This window comes from Rattus norvegicus, chromosome 2 (assembly GCF_021556685.1).
Source record: "Rattus norvegicus strain SHRSP/BbbUtx chromosome 2, alternate assembly SHRSP_T2T, whole genome shotgun sequence".
Classification (NCBI taxonomy): Eukaryota; Metazoa; Chordata; class Mammalia; order Rodentia; family Muridae; genus Rattus; species Rattus norvegicus.
The window spans coordinates 170,560,539-170,582,572 of NC_141535.1; the positions used below are offsets into that span (position 1 = coordinate 170,560,539).

A 22,034-nucleotide genomic window follows, 5' to 3' on the forward strand; every position below is an offset into this window, starting at 1 on the left:
AGTTGAACACTGATGGCCATGCTGCCTTGCACATTTCACCCTGTGGGACAGAGCAGTGAACAACACAGACCTTGAACACCTCTACTGAGTTAGTAAGATAAACCAAAACCTAACAATAAACAAACTGTATGGATTTACAGGGAAATACGATCAGGGAATAGCCAGCAAGGCAGGCTGTATGTTAACTCACATTCTATAAAAGAACCAGGCTGAGGAATAACTTCAGCAAGAGATTTGACTAAAGATGGTACTGAGGGCCTTTGTGAGAATCAGGCTAGGGTGAAGAGGCCCAGTCTGGGTGTATAAAAACAGAGAAGGGCGAGGCAGGATATGGGGTCTGGCTTTTACCTCTGGATGTTGGAAAGACTTTGGGTTTGGTGGGCTTGACATGATCTGTTCTCTGGCTTCTGTGTGAAGAACTCAGATCAGGACACAAAGAGAAAAGGAAAGAAGATGATGGTCTTGGCAAGGTCCGTGGCTGCTTGGCCAATGATCACCACAGTGAAGGCTCCACATATGGCCGAATTGGGAAATTTTTATGAATACTGAGCCTCGAGAGCTTGCTGATGAGCTAGGAAGGAAGAAGTTGCCAGGGATGGTCTAATGACCTCTGAGTGCTGGGGACACTTCGAATAAGTTTTGCTGAGGAATTCAGAGTCCGAGCCAGTTCCTTCAGCTGAGTTTATTACCTAACATCCTGAGCCAGATCATGCTGTGCTGGGATTAAATGGGGGGGTGTCTTTACAAAGACAAGGGGGCTAAGGGGCTGGGAAGGTTGGGAGTGTACTTACTAGAAGGTCCCGCCTTAGTGAGCCTCCTCGAGTCTTCCAGTCCCCAAAGATAGCTTAGGGTTTCCTTCCCTGAGCCTATGAGCAGAAGGTCCTGTGATGGGAAGATCAGGGTCCGTCTAGAGGGACGGCCACCGCATTGAAACCAGGCAGCTCTCTGCTACTCCCATGCAGGGAGATGGCCTTAAGCCTCCAGGTCACAGTGAGGGACTGTGGGGCTAGGACCAGCCCTGCCAGACACATAACAGCGTTCTCTGCAAACATGTAAAGACTCGGACATAACCACAGAAAACCTCAGAAAGAAAAGCGTGAACAAGCAAACCTAAGCCTCACCCCAGAGAACCTTCTGTAATGGCAGGACAATATGTTTGCCAAATATATTTCCTCCACCTAGAACTAGGGTAACAGATTTCCTCTAGAGATGCATTTTTTTCTCTAATTTTTCCTTGACTGTTTTTTCTCTTATCGTTATTGTTACTAACTGCCTGACTGTCTTTTCACAGAGGCCTACCAAACCTCCCTCTTACCCCAATTAGCCTGACCCACCTCATGATGCCCTTCAGCCCTTCCCTGCCCTCAGTCATCACATAGCTAACCTCTTAGACTGGTCAAAGGTAGAGTGGGCAATTTCAATAGGGTTTATTATTATTAATGTATGATGTGTTTCTGATCCGTTGACCCAGCAGCTTAGCTGTGTTCATTTCTCACTGTCCTGATAACTGAGAAGCTCAAGTCTAAAGTGACAGTAAAGCTGTCTTCTAGTGAAGGCCTGCTTCCGTCTCCACACCAAGATAGCCCTGAGGCTCTGAGATGGCAGGAAAGGCAAGAGATCCCCCTGAAGTCTCTTTAAAATTGGCACTCATCTCAAGTGTACATACCTATAGTCTATGCTATATGTTGCAGAGAAGGAAATCTGGTGTAAATTGCTCCCAAAGTCAGAGAAAGAATTATGTGTGAGAAATAGAAAAGCATACATTTCAGATGAATATATGAAAATAGTTTCTGTTTTTAAACTGTCTTAAAATGAAATAACCTTCATTACTAGTAAGTAAATCTCATATTTCCTTATTCAGATAATTGTCAAACCAGAATAACACCTCTGGGACAAATAAAAACAATGGCCAGGGAAGGGAGGCAGCTCAGCCTGTCAAAGAACAGGGATCTAGAGACAAGTCCCAGCAGACACCAGGACACTTGTAGGAGAGGTTAGGTACCCCTAGACTATCTGGGTAACATGAAATTGCTCAAAAGACTGGAACTCATAAGTAAGCAAAGGAGGGCTAGAACATTCTAGTCGCAATATTCCTTCCATTAATTAATTAATTTATTTATTCACTTTGCAATCCTGATAGCTGTGCCCCTGCTCCCTGTCACCCCTCACACAGTCCCTCCCCCATACCTCCTCTACTTTTCTGAGAGGGCGGAGGCCCCCTGGGTAGCCCCCTTCCCTGACACATCAAGTCTCTGCCAGACTAGGCTCAACCTCTCCCACTGAGGCCAAACGAAGCAGCCAAGTTAGGGGAACAGATTCCAGACCTGCAACAGCTCTAGGGAAAGCATTTACTCACGTATCACTTGAACAGTAGGTATTATAAATAATAGAGAGCTGATTTCAAAGAGAAGGTAGGGTATGTAAAGGTTACGTGCTAATTCTTTGCCATTTTATTTATACAATTTGAATATAATAGATTTTGATATCCAGGTGAAAACCCATTTCTTTTAGAATCTTAGAGATTAAGTAATAAAATTACATGCAGCTGCCTCCTCTCCTGAAAGACTAAAGGCGTCTAGCTGATACATGCCATGATCTGTTTAAATGTCAGTGCATTTTAAGACATCCTTTATCTCCCAGGTTTAGCTCATCAGTGGTGATGCCTTCCTTGTGGCTCACATTCTTCTGGTCTTCCATCTCCAGCACATGTTTAAGGAAAAAGGCAGCAAGGCTACCCATCTCAAAAAGAAGGAAACTGAGAGTGGACAGATTCTATAACACATTATTTTAAAGTAGGAATGGCACATTAAGGAGTTTTCTAATAGGTCAACTCTGGAGGAGATTTCACCAGCAAGAAAGTCCCTGACAGTGTTTAAAATGTCTAGCCAGGAAAACACAATTTTAAACTCTATGTTCCACACAGGAACCAACATGGGGAAGGTCAGGCATTCTTCTCCCTGAAGCTAGCCAGAGGAAACAACACTCTTACCTTATAGCACTCTGACTTATGGTTCCTAATTTACTCTATCCTGTCTCCTAGAAGTTGGCTTTGCAAAGACTACTAATGCCACAAAGTCAAGGGGCTCACACTTGCACACCTCTCTAGCTCATGTCTCTCCACACTGGGTAGAGCAGTCAGTGTAGGACAAGCATAAGGAAAAGGAGACCCAGAGCCATAGCTCAGTTGAGTCAGGGGCTCACTGAGAAGACAATGCCACCACTTACTACTGCCCCCTCAATGGCAAAGGACACTTACAATGTTTGACTAAATAAAGGCACAATGAGATGCTATTGTTTTATTTATGTGAGAATAGTGATGAGAATGAATTATATTCATGTCATGCCTTAAAGATCGGAAGTCACTTTTAGAGAGCTATGTTCAAATTTGTAACTACAACCCAATGAATTAATGGCTGTTGGCTTTCTTTTTTGTAGGTTAGAGCACAAGCCTAAGAATAAAAAGATGATCCCAAAGACAGGGCCCCTCTCTAGCCCAGAAGTATCCCTGGCCTTGGGCTGGCACTTAGAAATGTCAGGATCCTAAATTAGCCCAGGGATAATGACCACACTGCCAGGTGTTGAGCGAGAGATGCCTGTACCTTCTATTTAAAGACTGCTATGATTCTGTTAGGTTATTATTCTGCTATGATTGAAAAAAAACAACCAACAGTATTTCTCATGTGTGACCATAACCAACTCTGTAGTCTCTTGATCATTTTTGCAATGTAAACATCGCAAGCTCTTCCTGCTCTTGAGGGCTATTGTTGCCATTTCAAACTCAGAAAGATGTGACTCATGTCTGCACCAACTGAGAACCAATAGGCCTTATAATGGTCTGTCCATTAATGATTGAGAGGCTACCAGTGAATATTTTTTGAGTTCTTCATGTCATTTTTATTTATAATTAAAAAAGAGCTTGAAACAAGCTTCCACCAAGAGGATTTATAGAATAAATTATGAAGCATATATACAGTGAAATATAGATACTGACTTGTAGGAGGTACGGAGGTCCTTGTGCTCACAGGTAAGCATGAGGGAAACCTAGAATGTTATCACACAAGCTAGTTCCTTCAAGGGAAGGGATGCAGTGCCTGTTATCTGCTCAGAAGCCTGGAAGTAGATATGCATTTAGCCTGATGACCTTTGCACTGTCTGTGTGGCCAGAGGCCTCTCCCAGACACATGCCATAAGTGTGTTTTTCTCAATCTATAGAAGGTATGACATGAACTATACAGAGAGTTTTGATGTAGTTATATCCAATCTTTATTTAGTTTACTTTGTTCCTAAAAGAGATTTATGTATGATTTATTATGTACACAGGACTGAGTTAACTGTCACCTGAAAAGTTTTCATCAAATTATGCCGTGCTTAAATATGTCTGAAATAAGACTCATGGTCAGACTCCCAAAGTTTGAAGCAATATCGGCTATTCAGTCCTGCTGAATGGAGCTGCCTTCCTGCCTCGTGCAGATTGTCACTTTCAAGGTTATGGGTGTCACAGAAATCCCTGCCCTGCCTTACAATGATTTTGTAATGATTATAAGGTAATTATATAAGAAGTAGTTATTAGTATGGAATATTAGTAATAACATAAGGGATATGTGCTATCAGCTATGCAATGAAAAATATGTGTTCATCCATGTTCTGATGCTCTACTTATGTAACACCTGAGATTGTAGCTTTCAGAGAACAGAAATGTATTTTTTAAGGTTATGGAAGCAGAAAAATCCAAGTTCATGACCCGGCATCTGGCTATGTCCTCAAGTGAAGAAAGAAGAATGACAAGAGAGAAACAATCTCTCAATCAAAAGGGCACCTAACCCCATTCATAGGAGACCATTCGTAATGGTCTAGTCACCTTAGGAAATCCCCTTTCCACATTATATATTCAAATTGGTGTTACCAGAATTCTGGAAAGGACACCTCCAGACCCTAGCAGCATGCCTGCCAAAGAAAGGTCTAGAAAGCTATGTAACCAGAGACTACTGCCTGATAGTGACATTATGAATTTTTTCCTTTTTGTTTCTTTGCCATGTTTATTATATTTTCTACATTGAAGTGATTTTAGTCTTGAGTCCCAAGAGGTGGCATTGTTTCTTTAAACTAAAACACCAACAATTTTAGATCAAACAAAAGTCCAGGTCCATTTGTAAATATCTCCTCTGGGGCCCAGGCAAGCTCCATGTGCAGTACTATCAAAGCAAGTCTGGTCCACAGTGAATCAGTGTGTCGATACCAGACAGGGCTCTGGCCCCCCTGTGGGCCTTTCCAGTGCCACCGACACATTGGATGGCCTCTCCCCTAATTTCTCTACAAAATCTCTAGAATTTTCTACCACCTAATACCACTTTAATAAAAGTTAAAGCTTCCATAGAACAAATGTGTCTTATCTTGAATCCTCTGTTTAAGATGAACTACAAATGGGGTAAAATTATGAAGTATTTGTGCTTGGGTGAGAAAAGGTGAAAAGTTGAATTATCCACAAAGTTATTGCCTCTCATAGTGAGTGAATCAACCACACTCAACTAACATTGAGCTAAATGTAAAGCACCATGAGTTTTACAAGGCCATAAACTTAAGGAGTGCAGAGAAACACTTTCAAATATTCCATAGTTTCCATTCTTAATAATTCTCTTAAAAGTTCCTTGTAATAGCACCACCATTCTGTGAGCCTGTAACTTAAACAATCAACTTCAGAAATAAGATGGATTTCTGTATTCTGTATAACTTAGAACACAGAAAGACTCCCATGGATTACAAAGACAGGGTCTCTTTAGAAATCATTATGAATGGGCCTTTCCTCTGGGAGGAAAAAAATCTGTGCTGTGGCTTTCTGAATTTTTTTCTGGTACAGGGAGACTTTAAAAAACTTTCATCCTAAATTTCATGTTTCAATCTGTCAGGTTTCCTCTGCTGATGGGAAGAAACACTTCCGTTCTGGCAATTCTGCCCCTATTAAGACTTTATGGTACCCATCATTCAAGTGATAAAAAGTTACAATGTCTCTTTAAAGAAACATTTTAGAGATGGTCTATTAAATACATAATGTGTATCAAATCTCCTCTTGCTTCCATAAAGAGTCTGCGAGCCTCCCAGAAGTAGCTATTTCACCCTAGAGTATTCTAGCGATTCTTTTCAAAGCTGAATGCACATATCTCACATTTCCTTCATCCTCCTTCTCATACTCTTTTCAAAACTTTAAAATTTATCCATAGTCACAAATTCCCCTCCTGTACGGTAAGGAAGGGATAGATCCTAGAAATGGTACTGAGAGCCAAGCAGCAGGCCTGCAGCACGAGGAATCCACAGTGCCGTGGCCAGTGAAAGTTGAACCTCTCAAAGCAAAAAAACCATCTGCCTTTCTCATTGTCCAGACTGACCCATGAGGACTTGGAGAAAATCAGCTTTGAGTGTGAATGGGACGCAATGCCATCTGTGAAAGCAATTAAACAATAACATCCAAGTTTGAAATGCTTGCCTGGAAACAAAGGAGCCCCAGCTCATCAGCAAGCGTCTTAGGAATTAGAGCAGATGGGTATCTGTCTGCCTATGAGGTCTGAGTTAAAGGGAGCTTTAAAGTTTCCCAAGTTAGAAATATATTCCAAGCTCCAGGAACTCCATAAAGCTTAGGTAAGATCAGAAACTAAGTGTCTACCATATGGCTCTTTTGGAAGATAAATGTAGTTAATTGGAGAGAGTATCCAACTCTGGGAGGAAGATCTTAAAGGGATAATAAGTGCCAAGAGAATGCTTGACCATGAGGAATTATTGAGAAGAAATTTAATCATATGTAAAATATCACTACCCAGAGAGAAAGGAAGTTTTGATTTTTTTTGTTTGCATCATTAAGTAAGCATCCAGCCATCAACATACCTCTTGATTTGATTTGCCTCACTCACCAACTTCTGTTTAATTACCTTGTTTAAACGTTAGGAATCAGTCATAGATAGGAAACTAAATGCCAGTGCTTCTGTTTTCATTTACCCTAGAACCCCATGTTCTCTGAATCAGAGGAGCTCAATCTGGAGGCAGGCCTAGGGTGCAGTCATCTTTCCCTACACTGTTGATCAACCACTGCTGTGGATCACCCTTTACTCCCTGTTCAATGATCTACATCAAGCCATGGCGCTAGCACATGCCTGAGAGCTTAGCTGGCTGTGTAGGCAGCCGTGCTGACTCTTTGGGCAGAAATTCATGCTTTTAAACCTTACTCACAGGCTTGCCTTACTCCAGAGTCACAGGCTCTGACACATTCTGGGCAGGTTCAGATTTCATTCATGAAACCCTGGGATCAAATTTGAGTCTCATTTTCTTAACAATAGATTAATTCTATTATATGTATATATGATAATTTATTTAGATCTCTTACTACATATTAAAAATTCCCTATTTTCCATGATATAATAATGAACACCATTGTTCCTATGCCTTGAAATACATCTCAGATTGCTTTAAGTACTGAACCACATTGTATTTTACAAAGCTTTTCTGTACATAGGGTCAAAATGCTTACTAGAACTATCCAGACAACAGTGTATGTAGAAAAGGTTGCCCACACCATTTGACCACTTATCAACACTCAGTGTTATTAAAAAGAAACCCTGCTAATTGGCTACATCAAAATGATAACTTAGTATTTCAATTTGTGTTGTATATATGTTCTTACTCTGTGATGTGTTTATTTCTAAAGGAAGTGTTTTTGTGTATCCTGTACGGTTGTGGGTAGTCTGATTTTCCAGTGCCCAGTCAAGTGGTGGAAATGCTATAATGCCTCGCAGACATGGAGGCACCAGCTCTATAGCATTTTCTACTTACTGGCTGACCTAGCTAAGTGCTTTGAATTCCGAGAAATCATTTTGAAATTCTTAGCTAGAGATTCTGGGTTTTATTTCTTCTCTTTTCTTAAAAATAAAACTCATTCAAGTTTCTTCATTTTCTAGATCTCTAAAAAATGAGGGATAAAAATTACTGGCAGACCAAGGGGATAAGCTTTATTAATGCATACATGGAATCAGAAATCCACCCTTTTTTTCCATCTTGATTGAATTGGGTATTTCTTATTTACATTTCAAATGTTATTCCCTTTGCCGGTTTCCAAGCCAACATACCCCTAATACTTCCCCCTCCCCTCCTATATGGGTGTGCTCCTCCCCATCCTCCCCCCATTACTGCCCTTCCCCCAAGAATCCCGTTCACTGGGGGTCCATCCTTGGCAGGACCAAGGGCTTCCCCTTCCACTGGTGCCATTACTTGGCTATTCATTGCTACCTATGCAGTTGGAGTCCAGGGTCAGTCCATGTATAGTCTTTGGGTAGTGGCTTAGTCCCTGGAAGCTCTGGTTGATTGGCATTGTTGTTCATATGAGGTCTCAAGCCCCCTCACTTCTTTCAGTCCTTTTTCTGATTCCTTCAACAGGGGTCCCATTTTCAGTTCAGTGGTTTGCTGCTGGCATTCGCCTATGTATTTGCCTTATTCAGACTGTGTCGCTCAGGAGAGATCTACATCCAGTACCTATCAGCCTTCACTTCTTTGCTTCATCCATCTTATCTAGTTTGGTGGCTGTATATGTATGGGCCACATGTGGAGCAGGCGCTGAAAGAGTGTTCCTTCAGCATCTGTTCTAAATTTTGCCTCCCTGTTCCCTCCCAAGGGTATTCTTGCTCCCCTTTTAAATAAGGAGTGAAGCATTCACATTTTGGTCATCCTCCTTGAGTTTCATGTGTTCTGTGCATCTAGGGTAATTCGAACATTTGGGCTAATATCCACTTATCAGTAAGTGCATACCATGTATGTTTTTCTATGATTGGGTTACCTCACTCAGGATGATATTTTCCAGTTCCATCCATTTGCCTATGAATTTCATAAAGTCATTGTTTTTGATAGCTGAGTAATATTCCATTGTGGAGATGTACCACGTTTTCTGTATCTATTCCTCTGTTGAAGGGCATCTGGGTTCTTACCAACTTCTGGCTATTATAAATAAGGCTGCTATGAACATAGTGGAGCACGTGTCTTTGTTATATGTTGGGGCATCTTTTGGGTATATGCCCAAGAGAGGTATAGCTGGGTCCTCAGGTAGTGCAATGTCCAATTTTCTGTGGAATCTCCAGACTGATTTCCTGAATGGTTGCACCAGTCTGCAATCCTACCAACAATAGAGGAGTGTTCCTCTTTCTCCACATCCTCGCCAGCATTTGCTGTCCCCTGAGTTTTTGATCTTAGCCATTCTCACTGGTGTGAGGTGGAATCTCAGGGTTGTTTTGATTTCCATTTCCCTTATGACTAAAGATGTTGATCATTTCTTTAGGTGCTTTTCAGTCATTTAACATTCCTCAGCTGTGAATTCTTTGTTTAGCTCTGAACCCCATTTTTTAATAGGGTTATTTGTCTTCCTGCAGTCTAACTTTGTGAGTTCTTTGTAAATTTTGGATATAAGCCTTCTATCTGTTGTAGGATTTGTAAAAATATTTTCCCAATCTGTTGGTTGCTCTTTTGTCCTAACAACAGTGTCATTTGCCTTACAGAAGCTTTGCAGTTTTATGAGATCCCATTTGTCGATTCTTGATCTTAGAGCATAAGCCATTGGTGTTTTGTTCAGGAAATTTTCTCCAGTGCCCATGTGTTCAAGATTCTTCCCCACTTTTTCTTTTATTAGTTTGAACGTATGTGGTTTTATGTGGAGGTCCTTGATCCATTTGGACTTAAGCTTTGTACAGGGTGATAAGAATGGATGGATCCGCATTCTTCTACATGCTGACCTCCAGTTGAACCAGCACCATTTGCTGAAAATGCTATCTTTTATCCATTGGATGGTTTTGGCTCCTTTGTCAAAAATCAAATGACCATAGGTGTGTGGGTTCATTTCTGGGTCTTCAATTCTATTCCACGTGTCTCTCTGTCTGTCTCTGTACCAATACCATACAGTTTTTATCACTATTGCTCTGTAATACTGTTCAGGGATAGTGATTCCCCCGGAAGTCCTTTTATTGTTGAGGATACTTTTAGCTGTCCTGGGTTTTCTGTTATTCCAGATGAATTTGCAAATTGTTCTAACTCTATGAATAATTGGATTGGAATTTTGATGGGGATTGCATTGAATCTGTAGATTGCTTTTGGTATAATGGCCATTTTTACTATATTAATCCTGCCAATCCATGAGCATGGGAGATCTTTCCATCTTCTGAGATCTTCTTCAATTTCTTTCTTCAGAGGCTTAAAGACACACCAAGGTATTTTATATTATTTGGGACTATTATGAAGGGTGTTGTTTCCCTAATTTCTTTCTCGGCTTGTTTCTCTTTTGTGTACAGGAAGGCTACTGATTTATTTGAGTTAATTTTATACCCAGCCACTTTGCTGAAGGTGTTTTTCAGGTTTAGTTGTTCTCTGGTGGAACTTTTTGGATCACTTAAATATACTATCATATCATCTGCAAATAGTGATATTTTGACTTCTTACTTTCCAATCTGTATCCCGTTGATCTCCTTTTGTTGTCTGATTGCTCTGGCTAGAACTTTGAGAACTACATTGAATAAGTAGGGAGAAAGTGGGCAGCCTTGTCTAGTCCCTGATTTTAATGGGATTGCTTCAGGTTTCTCTCCATTTAGTTTAATGTTAACGACTGGTTTGCTGGATATGGCTTTTACTATGTTTAGGTATGGGCCTTGAATTCCTATTCTTTCTAGGACTTTTATCATGAAGGGGTGTTGAATTTTGTCAAATGCTTTTTCAGCATCTAATGAAATGATCATGTGGTTTTTATCTCTGAGTTTGTTTATATACTGGATATCGTTGTTGGTTTTCCATATATTAAACCATCCCTGCAGCCCTGGGATGAAGCCTACTTGATCATGATGGATGGTTGTTTTGAGGTGTTCTTAGATTTGGTTTGTAAGAATTTTATTGAGTATTTTTGTGTCAATATTCATAAGGGAAATTGGTCTGAATTTCTCTTTCTTCGTTAGGTCTTTGTGTCGTTTAGGTATAAGAGTAATTGTGGCTTCATAGAAGGAATTCAGTAGCACTCCGTCAGTTTCAATTTTGTGGAATAGTTTGGATAGTATTGGTATGAGGTCTTCTATGAAGGTATGATAGAACGCTGCACTGAACCCATTTGGACCCGGGCTCTTTTTGGTTGGAAGACTTTTAATGACTACTTCTATTTCTTTAGGAGTTATGGGGTTGTTTAAATGGTTTATCTGTTCCTGATTTAACTTTGGTACTTGGTATCTTTGTAGGAAATTGTTCATTTCCTCCAGATTTTCAAGTTTTGTTGAATATAGGCTTTTTTTAGTAGGATCTGATGATTTTTTGATTTCCTCTGAATCTGTTGTTTTGTCTGCCTTTTCATTTCTGATTTTGTTAATTTGGACACACTCTCTGTTCTGTAGGCATCTTGTATGTTTATGGGCATCTCTTTCTTTAGGTTAGGGAAGTTTTCTTCTAAGATTTTGTTGAAGATATTTATTGGTCCTTTGAGTTGGGAGACTTCACTCTCTTCTATACCTATTATCCTTAGGTTTGATCTTCTCATTGTGTCCTGGATTTCCTATATGTTTTGGGCCAGTAGCTTTTTCCACTTTACATTATCTTTGACAGTTGTGTCAATTTCTATGGAATCTTCTGCTCCTGAGATTCTCTCTTCTATCTCTTATATTCTGTTGGTGATGCTTGTATCTACAACTTCTTGTCTCTTCATTTGGTTTTCTATATCCGGGGTTGTTTCCCTTTGTGCTTTCTTTATTGTTTCTATTTCCATTTTCAATTCATTTACCTGTTTGTGTCTTCCTGTAATTCTTTCAGGGATTTTTGTTTGTCCTCTCTAAGGGCTTCTACTTGTTTACTTGTGTTTTCCTGTATTTCTCTAAGAGAGTTCTTTATGTCTTTCTTAAAGTCCTCCATCATCATGATCATTGTGATTTTAAATCTAGATCTTGCTTTTCTGGTGTGTTTGGATATTCAGTGTTTGCTTTGGTGGTGGGAGAATTGGGCTCTAATGATGCCATGTAGTCTTGGTTTCTGTTGCTTGGGTTCCTGTGCTTGCCTCTCACCATCAGGTTGCCTCTGATGTTACTTGTTTTGCTATTTATGACAGTGGCTTGACCTTCCTATAGGCCTGTGTTTCAGGAGTGCTGTAGACCCGTTTTCTTGTTTTCTTTCAACCAGTTATGGGAACAGAGTGTTCTGCTCTCATTCCTGTCCACTGGCTTTTGGCTGTCCCTGTGGGCAGGAACCAGAAGGGCCTGCCCCTACTTCTCCTAGATCCCTGTGCGCAGGGGGCACAGATGGTGCTAGATGATTTCCTCTAGAGTCAGAAATGTGGGCAGAGAATAGTCTCCTCTGGTTTCTCAGGCATGTCTGCCCCTCTGAATGTCTAGCTCTCCCTCCCATGGAATTTGGGTGCAGGGAGCTGTTTGACCAGGTCTGGTCAGATATGGGCGCAGTCTGGACTGCAGGGCTCCTGCAGCTTGACTGCCCCTCTCTTCCTGTGCCCAGAGGCCTTATACAGTTTCCTCTTGGGCCAGGGATGTGGGCAAAGGTGGGCAGAAGTGGCAGTCTCTCCTGCCCTGCAGTCTCAGGATTGCCCACATGTCTGGGCAATCAGCTTTCTCTCCCACATGGTTTGGGAGCAAGGAGCTGTGGTCCGGTGATCAGCGAGGTTCCAGAAATTCAGCCTTTTACTTTTGAAAGTTTCACTTCCTCTCCAAGTTCCGCAACCACAAAAAAAAAAACGAAGCTATGTTCAGAACCACCAGAGTAATTACAGTCGATCTGTGACTCTGGTGACTTCCATCTTCCTGCCCAACAAATGCTTCCTTCCAACAAATACTCATTAGTTGCAGTTTAGATTTGGAAATCTCCCAAGGCTAACGTGCTAAAGACTTGTCTGCTATGGTGCTATTTGAAGGTGGCAGAGGATACAGGGGGTAGAGACTGTGTTCCTAAAAGTGTAGCCTAGGGATGTAGTGGAAGAGATTAAGTCAAAGGGAGAATGTCTTTGTAGGGAACCATGGGACACTAATATTTTTCTCTTTCATCCCTAGACACGTAGTGAGAGGCTGGCCTCCACTGTGTGCCCACAACATGTTTTATTGTCTTAACACAGGCCAAATGCAGTGGGGCTGACTACCATGGTCTAAAACCTTCAAAACTGTGAACCAACTACACCTGTCATATTTTTCTATTAGTTACATTTCTATTGCACTGATAAAACACATGAGCAGAAGCAACTTAGAACTGTGCAATTTATTGGGGCTTACTGTTTGCTCTAGAAAGATAGGGTCTATTATGGGTGGAAGGCATGGCAGCACGTAGGCATGGTGGCTGAAGGAGCTGTTAACACATATCTTAAACTATACATAAGAAATAGAAAGGCAACTCTAAGAGGCCTGAGTGTTTAAACCCACAAAGTCCACTTCCTGTGACATACTTCCTCCAACAAGGCCACATCTCCTAAACTTCCCAAACACTGCCACCAACTGGGGACCAAGTATTCTAATTCTTGAAATTATGGGGGATTTGTCTCATTCAAACCACTGCATTCTACTCCTTGTCTCCAATATGATTGTTGCCATATCATAATTAAAATCCATTTAGTTCAACTTTAAAAGTCCCTCTAGTCAGTCTTTCATATCACACACTCTTTACAAGTCCAGAATCCAAAATTAAGACTCAACGAAAACTTTTATTGCAATCCCCATAAAGTCAGAAAAGCAAGTGACATACTTCCAGGATACATAGCACAGATTATGTATTCTCTTTCCAAAAGGAAGGAAAGAGAGCATGGTAAGGGAATACCAGACCAAAGAAAGACCAAAACCCAGCAGAGCCAACTCCAAATCCGATAGTTCCGTGTCTAATGTCAAAGGTCTTAGTTGGTTTTTCTCCCCAGCTTTTCTTCCTGCAACACGCATGTCTCTTTTGGGCTGAGTTCATACCCTGCATGCAGCTCCCCTTAGCAGATTTCCTATAGCTCTGCCAACTTGAATATCTTGGGGGTCTCCAGTGCAATCCAACCTTCATTTCCACACCTGGATGCTATAGAATCTCAGGGTTTCCTACCCTCTCGGAGTTTCCATGCAATCACTCCCTTTTTATATATTGCCTGGACTCAGTGGTTCTCAGGAAACACAGAGACACTACCTGGACAACATGGCCAAGTTGCACTGCCAGTTTGGGATAGACCGTGACTCTCTTAAATCACAAATTTTCAGTATCTTCTGTGTGATATTCTGGTCTAGGGGCATAAAATGCCTTAGACTTTCTCCTTTCATTGGTTAGAAGATTAACTGGACAGGGTCTTTCCAGAGGATGCCTTTCCCTGTATTCTAACACAGCTTCCTGGTACCAATTCACACTGTATTTTGTATCTCTTTTTGTATCTCTTGCTTTTTAAAAAAATTATAGACCAAGATAAGAGTTATTACTAATAACTATAACTAATATTATACTGTCTTGAAATCTTCTCTGCCAAAGAAAATACTCTGTTACTTTCAAATGTTAATGTCAGGCAATTATTAGGACATAGGCAGAGGGTACCCACATCTCTTATCAAAATATCCCAAGAATGGTCTCTAGCCAGTTGTTCATATTGTTCCCCTCTGAAACCTCTTGTAAGTCCACATAACTCTCAGTACTAGCTTGTGGGCTCCAACTAGGATGGCCCATTAAAGCTTATTTTTTTAAGCATTTATAGCATTTAACAGCTTTTTCTAGTCCACAGTACTAAAGTCTTTCCTATTCCTTCCAAAGTCAGCATTGTCAGAGGCAATAGCCAGCTCCCTGGTACCAACTTCTGTCTTAGTGGGGTTTCTATTGCTGTGATAAAACACCATGACAAAGGCAGCTTACAGAAGGAAATGTTTAAAGCTTACAGGTCCATAGAGACAGAATTCACCATTACCACAGTAGGGAAGGATTGTGGCTGGTATGGTAGACCTCACACCTAGAACTCCAAATAAGAAGGGGAGAGCACTAACTGGAAATGACTTGAATCTTTGACACCTCAAGATCCACTCCCAATGATGTACTTCCTCCAGCAAGACCACATCTCCCAAAGAGTGCCACTCATGGGAGACAAGTGTTCAAATGCCCAAGACTATGAGGAATATTTCATTCAAACCACCACATTTCTTTTAAATTGATTATTGTATCTTATTAAAATAGGAAGTTAACACACACACACACACACATACACACACACACACACACACACCACAGAGAGAGAGAGAGAGAGAGAGAGAGAGAGAGAGAGAGAGAGAGAGAGAGAGAGAAATAGGCTCTTCCAAGGCCTTGCTTTGTGCAAATCATTACAATTATAACAAATGGAGTAGGTTTATTAGAAAACAATGGATAGAAACTAGATCTTGGTTGAGAATAAAACCATTTTCTATACCCTGTGTCATTTCCCTCTGTATTACTAGGTCCAAGTGAGAAACACAGTATTCAAAAACAAAACAAAATTTGCCCTACCTTTTTAAACATGTTTAAATATTGAATCTACATTTTACTTTGTTCCCTTGAGTTTTATAATTGTTTTTATAAAATTTTAAGTCCTCATAAAAATGAGCAATTGTCAGAACCTTAAAAATGCATACACTGAACAATGACAAATTTTAAAAATTAAGATTCATTACTTGAATATTTCATTTTTAGTTTAACTAGGCTTTCATGTATAAACTTCACACTCCATTCATGTGCTGTTTTTTACCATTTTCTAACACTAGTTCTCCTTCCTCCTCATATATTGTGTATAAACATTATATTACACACAATTTACTTCTAAGAATTCCCTTGTCAAAGGTACTTACTTAAACCAACAAACCAACCATCAGGATAAAGAGTTAGAAGGGGCCACGATAGAAGCAAAGTCCCCAAGACTATAAACCACATGGAAATAGATCACAGGAGCCTGTCAAATATCCCAAATTAAATTTATGTGGTCAACAATGTAATTCTTTCCATCTCTGCAGGAAACTTCACCACACTCCTGTTGACTATATAGTTTGAAAACAGTTTCTCCTCTAGCCATGCCCCCATTAAAATGTAACACATGTCTGTAGCAAGTGTTCATTCAGAAGACAGTTCTGGGAATGTTTTTCACTCATTGCCTGAGGCTTCAAAAGATGGATGATGGATGACATTGCAGTCAATGCTGTCTTAATACTTTCTGGTTCCGTGTCAAGACTCTTGTTACTCTAGCTACTCTACACTCACTTTTCTTGAGAAGTGTCACCTCAGTTAATCCATCCTTACTGTCAGGTAAATCAGGATTTGGCATTTGATGAGTACATGCTCTTCCATGAAACTGACATTGAAGGACACACAGAGGTGTTTAAGTCCATAAATGTGATTTTAACTATATGCAGAATTTCAAATGCTACTGAAGCATTTAGCTGCCTATCTCAGTATCTCCAAAGAAGCAGGGAGCTGTTTGAATGTGAACTCTATTCTGGAAGTGAACTGTGTGTTCTTAGAAGGAAGAGAGGGAACAAGTATTTATACTTCCCTCTCTTAAATCCCTCATAAGCCTCTACCTCCCATTCTTAAGCATTGAGTGTGTGACTTATTGCAATGGAGAGGACTTGGTGGTTGGAAAGTGAGGGCCACACCACTTCAGGCAGCACCCTCTTGCTGGTTGGTAAGAGAGTTGTGGTGATTTGAATAAGAAATGTCTACCATAGTCTCAGGCATTTGGACACTGGGTTCCAAATGAATGGGGCTGTTTGCAGAGGTTTAGGTGACAGAGCCTTGCTAGAAGAAGCAGGTAACAGTGGTGGGCTTTGAAATTAAATGCCCTCTCCATCTCCAGTTCCTTCTCCCTGCCTTGTGCTTGCTGTAAAGAACATGAGCTCCCAGTAGCCCATTCCTGCTGCCATACTTTCTTACCATGACAGACATTTCTCCCTTTGGAATGTAAGCTCTAGTAATCTTCTCTTCTATAAATTTCCTTACTCATGGTGTTTTATCACATCAACAGGAAAGTAACTAGTACAGAGGTCCATCCAGTTCATTAGTGAATTAGCTTTCTGAATAGAGATCTACAGGCGTTGCTAGTTTGTGAACTATAATTTTGAATGTGCATTATAAAAAAAGCAAAACTCTGGCCTGTGTGACGGCTCAATAGGTAAAGGAGATTGCTGTTGAACCTGAGTTCAGTCCACCGAACCCACATGGCAGAAGGAAAGAACCAACTCTCTCTGATTCCTACATGCACACTGAGTCACATCTACATAGTTGCATACTCACACACTCGCACATGTATGCACATATTCTCTCTCTCTCTCTCTCTCTCTCTCTCTCTCTCTCTCTCTCTCTCTCTCTCTCTCTCACACACACACACACACACACACACACACACACAGAGAGAGGCACTATGTAATAAATGTTAAACAAAACAAATTTTAAAAGGAAAAGAAAAAAAGCAAAACTCTACTGACACATTCCATGAATCGCAAAGTACATCTGCTTTATACATGGTCTGTTTCTCCCGTGCATACAGTGCAACCTGATGGCCCTGTCACAGGACAGACCAATATAAGTAATTTGAATCAACAGAAGCTCCTTTGTTTGCACAATGGCTGAGTTGTAGAAAGTCTTCTCCAAATTGATTGTTTATACAATGAAGGTGATTTTATGAAAGCAGCTGTTATCCCAGGTTTTGGCAATAGGCAGCGCCACGGTCCTAACAACGTCCATACCTCTCTTTATATGCATGAAAATGTGTACATTGCAAGTTTATAGGAGGAAGGCATCCGTACCATAAGTCAACAGATGATTTATGAGTGAGTTTCTCGAGCTGCCACAACAAATTACAATAGGAGTGGGTGGCTTAAACAGCAGACAGTGATTCTCTCCAGTCCTGAAGGATGGAAGTAGGAAGTTAAGGTGTTGGCAGGATTGACTCTTTGAGATTCTTCTGAGGAAGAATCTATTTCTTGTTTGTCTCCTGGCTTCTGGAGATTGCCAGCAAACATTAGGGTTCCTTGAACTGTCATATCCTTCAAGCTGTTTCTCTTTTCCTCTGGTGCGTGCCCTATGCATGTCTCTGCCTTTCTGAATCAATAAATCCTGTTTTCAAGGACACCTGCTACTAAATTAGAGGCCACCTTAACCAAATTTATTCTCGCTACCCTGATTTTATCTACATGGAACATAGTTCTAGCTGCAATAACAATTAAAGGCACGAGTTTTCCAGACTTCAATTTATCTTTTTAAGAGACTTAATGGTAACATACCATGCCCCAAAGAGGAATTTTATTATAATAGCAAAAGGGCCACACTTGCTTTTGAAAATTAATGAGAAAGTTCTGAAAATATGGCTTTGTCTTGTCTCTGCCACAAACTTTAAACTGTATAACCTCCTAATCTTTAGAGTATGCATATTAAGCAAAAGCATGCATTTGCATATGTGAAAATTGTTTACAAAGGTACATATGCACTGATGCATCTCACTATACAAACTTTTATATACTATACAGGTACATGCATGAGAGAATAATGACGTTTTACCACTCAAACCAAGTTACTGTGCATGTGATATGTACAAGTCGAGCATATCTAAAAGATATCCAGCCATTTTTTAATATATCTAGTAAAACAGTATCTGGAATTAAAGAAGATCATTAATGAGATTCAGAGTTCAAAGATAGACAAGTAGGTCACCTTCATATGACAAAAGTAGATAAACAGACTGCTAATAATTCCTTTTATTGTTTCTTGAATTACACAGCATGGATACTTTTAATAAGTGTTCATTAATATTTGTGTAAGTGATAGAGTATCTCATAGGTGTGCCAGGCTTGTCTTAACTGTATGTCCTCCTTCCTCAGCATCCTGAGTGCTAGAATTATAGGCATGAGCTTCTGTACTCAGATCTCACCACACCTAGTTCTTCTTCATCCTGTATATTTGCCTACACAACATTTCTTAGCCAGACAGATATAACTATGGCCTGATTACTCACTGGCATGTGAGCAAAAGAGGTGTGCACCATTTCCATGCCTGGTTTATAAGAACTTGCTCCATGTGAGGTCTCCTCCTTCCTCAGGATTAATTCAGACAAGCAAATATTTCTTGTTTTGAAGATGAAGAAGCTATGAGAGAGAGAGAGAGAGAGAGAGAGAGAGAGAGAGAGAGAGAGAGAGACATAGAGAGAGAGATTCAGAGACAGACAGACAGAAAGATAGAGAGAAAGACAGACAGAGGGAAGGTGTCTGGATTTCTTCTAGAGGATCATGAGCTGACATTTGACATTAAGTTTTTGAGTCACAGCACCAAGCAGGACCCCAGTTAAGTTCCCTTGTTACAAATGGACACTGTGGCTCATTTGTGGAGCCCTCCCAACCATGAAATTATTTTCGTCATCACTCCATAATTGAAATGTTTCTACTATTATGAATATGATATGCAAGATATCTGATATGTGAACCCTATGAAAGGGTAATTTGACCTCAACGGGGTGGTGAACCATAGGTTGAGAACTGCTGATCAAGATAGACCCAAGGAAGAAAGTCAGACCAAAAAAAAAAAAAAAAAAAAAAAAAAGAAAAGTCAAACCAAAACTGACAGTGAGGCCTTCGCAGGACTCAGACTGTGTTGAGTTCTTCCGGAGGTCACACTACCCTTGTTTTCGGTGTAGTTTCATGAAATGATAAAGCACATCATTGCAAAGCCAGCACACATTCTATTCCTGTCCCCAGAAGTGTCTCCTAAGCTGCTGTTTTCTTCCAATTGAGCAGAGAACTTGACATGGTTCCTTTTAATCTGATGCTCTTCTTCCCTCTCGCTTTTATTGGTTTGTCTCCGTTTTTTTTTTAAACCACTTTACAGAAAGACTTTAAGAAATATTTTAATACTACATGTACTTAATAAATGTCCAGGATGATTTATACTGTATCTTTGCATCATGAAAAATATCAAGAATGTGTGTGCATAGTCTACCAAAGATTTTGAACTTTCCACCTCAGATGCAAGCAACAGCTTGCAGAAGAGACTCAGTGGACTGCTACTCCAGATGGCATCTTTATGGTTTCCTTATTGGATTGGCATGTAAAACAGCATTTTAAAATCTAAAATTCTCTCATCCTAGGAACCTGGAGGGATTGGGAGTTCAGAAAAGCAACATGATAAGAGTATCATAGGATTCGGGATAGCTGGAAGCCAATATATAATGAGTGCTTGCTAAATTAAGAATTAGAAAATCAAACAAATATTTTGGGTGGAGAGTCAGAAATAGACTCCCAAACTATCAAACATATGTGATAATCACTTGTATTAGTGATTTTTCTGGCCACTGTAACTAAAAACTTGACAAGATCAAGAAGATTTATCTTTGCCCACAGTTTAAAGGTAAGGTCCATCATGGCGGGGGTGTGGGAGGAGCAGTGGCCTCAGGAACATTTCCTGGCAAGTATGGCTGCATGTTTTCTTCTCAGTACAACAGGATGTAGCGAGGGATGAGCACTGCAATTCACCTGTCTTTATATTTTTTTCCCTTTTTATTCACTTACAGACACAAGTCCATGGAATCATTAACCCATCTTCAGGGAGGATCATCTGCCTCCATTAATTTCTCTCCATTTCTCTCTGGAAATGCTTTCACAGAGGTACACTCAAAGGCATGCCTCGCCAATGCCCTAGATCTTTCTCAATTTAATAAGGCTGTCCATGGAGCATAACCATCACACCACTAGTCTGGCTGCAGCTGATGTTGACCTGGTCAATGTGTAAATGATGCCTGTTGAGAAATTTACAATGCACATCATCTTGTGAGCACAGTCATTTCCTACTTACTTTTTTGCTCAAGATTGCTTTTAATCCAGCACCTTCCCAGTCTTGGTTTCATCTACTCTTGGTAGTAGATTACTACCAATGATACTGATTGCTGTTACTATCCAAATATACATTACAAAAATTCCTGCAACAAAGAGTTTGAGAAAAACCAAAAGTTTCTATATGGGAAAATATTTACTGAGTCAATCTCCATGAATAAAGTTACTCCCTAGATCCATGCTAGAGTTTCATCCTTCCTCAGCCTTGGTTAGAATTTCTATTGCTGTGAAGAGATACCATGACCATAGAAACTCTTATAAAGAAGCAAAATTTAATTGGGATTGGCTTACAGTTCAGAGGTTTAGTCCATTATCATCAAGGGAGGAAGCATGGTGACATGTGGACAGACATGGTGCTGGGAGAAGCTGAGAGGTGTTTTTTTTTTTTTTTTGGTTATTTTTTTTTTTCGGAGCTGGGGACTGAACCCAGGGCCTTGCGCTTCCTAGGTAAGCGCTCTACCACTGAGCTAAATCCCCAGCCCCGAAGCTGAGAGTTTTAATCTGAATCTGAAGGCAACAGGAAGAGATAGTGAACCATTAGGCCTGGCTTGAGCTTCTGAGACCTCAAAGCCCATCTGCCAATGACACCTACCCTCCCACAAGGCCACACCTATCAATAGTGCCAGTCCCTATTAGCTATTGGGGCCATGTTCATCCGGACTACCCCAGAGGTGGTAGTGTCTTTCCAGCTCTGAACTGAAATTGCTCATCTTAACCTGTAGAACTCTATGCAGGTTAAGGGAGTTCTTTGATGCACCGTTCGTGGAACTTCCAAAATGGCTCAAACTTGCCATGGAGACCAGTGACTGAAGTTTAATCCCCAGAATCTATGGATTACTATAAAGAAAATATTAAAGTGCACTTTTGAAAAATAAAAATATGAATTTTCTTGTTTTTGCAAAAGTTAATCACTTTTTTAAGGGGTTCATTTTAGTGGTGTTTTCTTCATACTGATTTTCCTGTAGCAATCAGGACCCTACTGATGACGTTGATGACACTGCTTTTATGGTTTCTGTATCAAACTACAAACTCCTCAGAGAACCTAAAAAGTTACCCTAATCAGGTATTTTCTTTAATTCATCTTTGGCCCTACTTAGTACATCATATCCAAGCATTGGTTCATAAGATTGGCAAAACAGATGGGTGAATGATTGATGGACCTAAAGGGTACAAAGCACCTACTCTGCTGAGTACCTTGGAATT

At 40.4% G+C, this 22,034-nt stretch overlaps 1 long non-coding RNA gene across 1 annotated transcript in view; it reads left to right on the forward strand.

The window, feature by feature from the left end:
• LOC147996317 (uncharacterized) overlaps positions 1-21,729 on the forward strand; it is a 39,027-nt gene extending 17,298 nt beyond the window's left edge. The window contains exon 4 of the long non-coding RNA XR_015675924.1: positions 20,513-21,729. This is a non-coding gene — a long non-coding RNA (uncharacterized LOC147996317). The remainder of the gene's footprint in view (positions 1-20,512) is intronic.
• Positions 21,730-22,034: the final 305 nt, after the last annotated feature.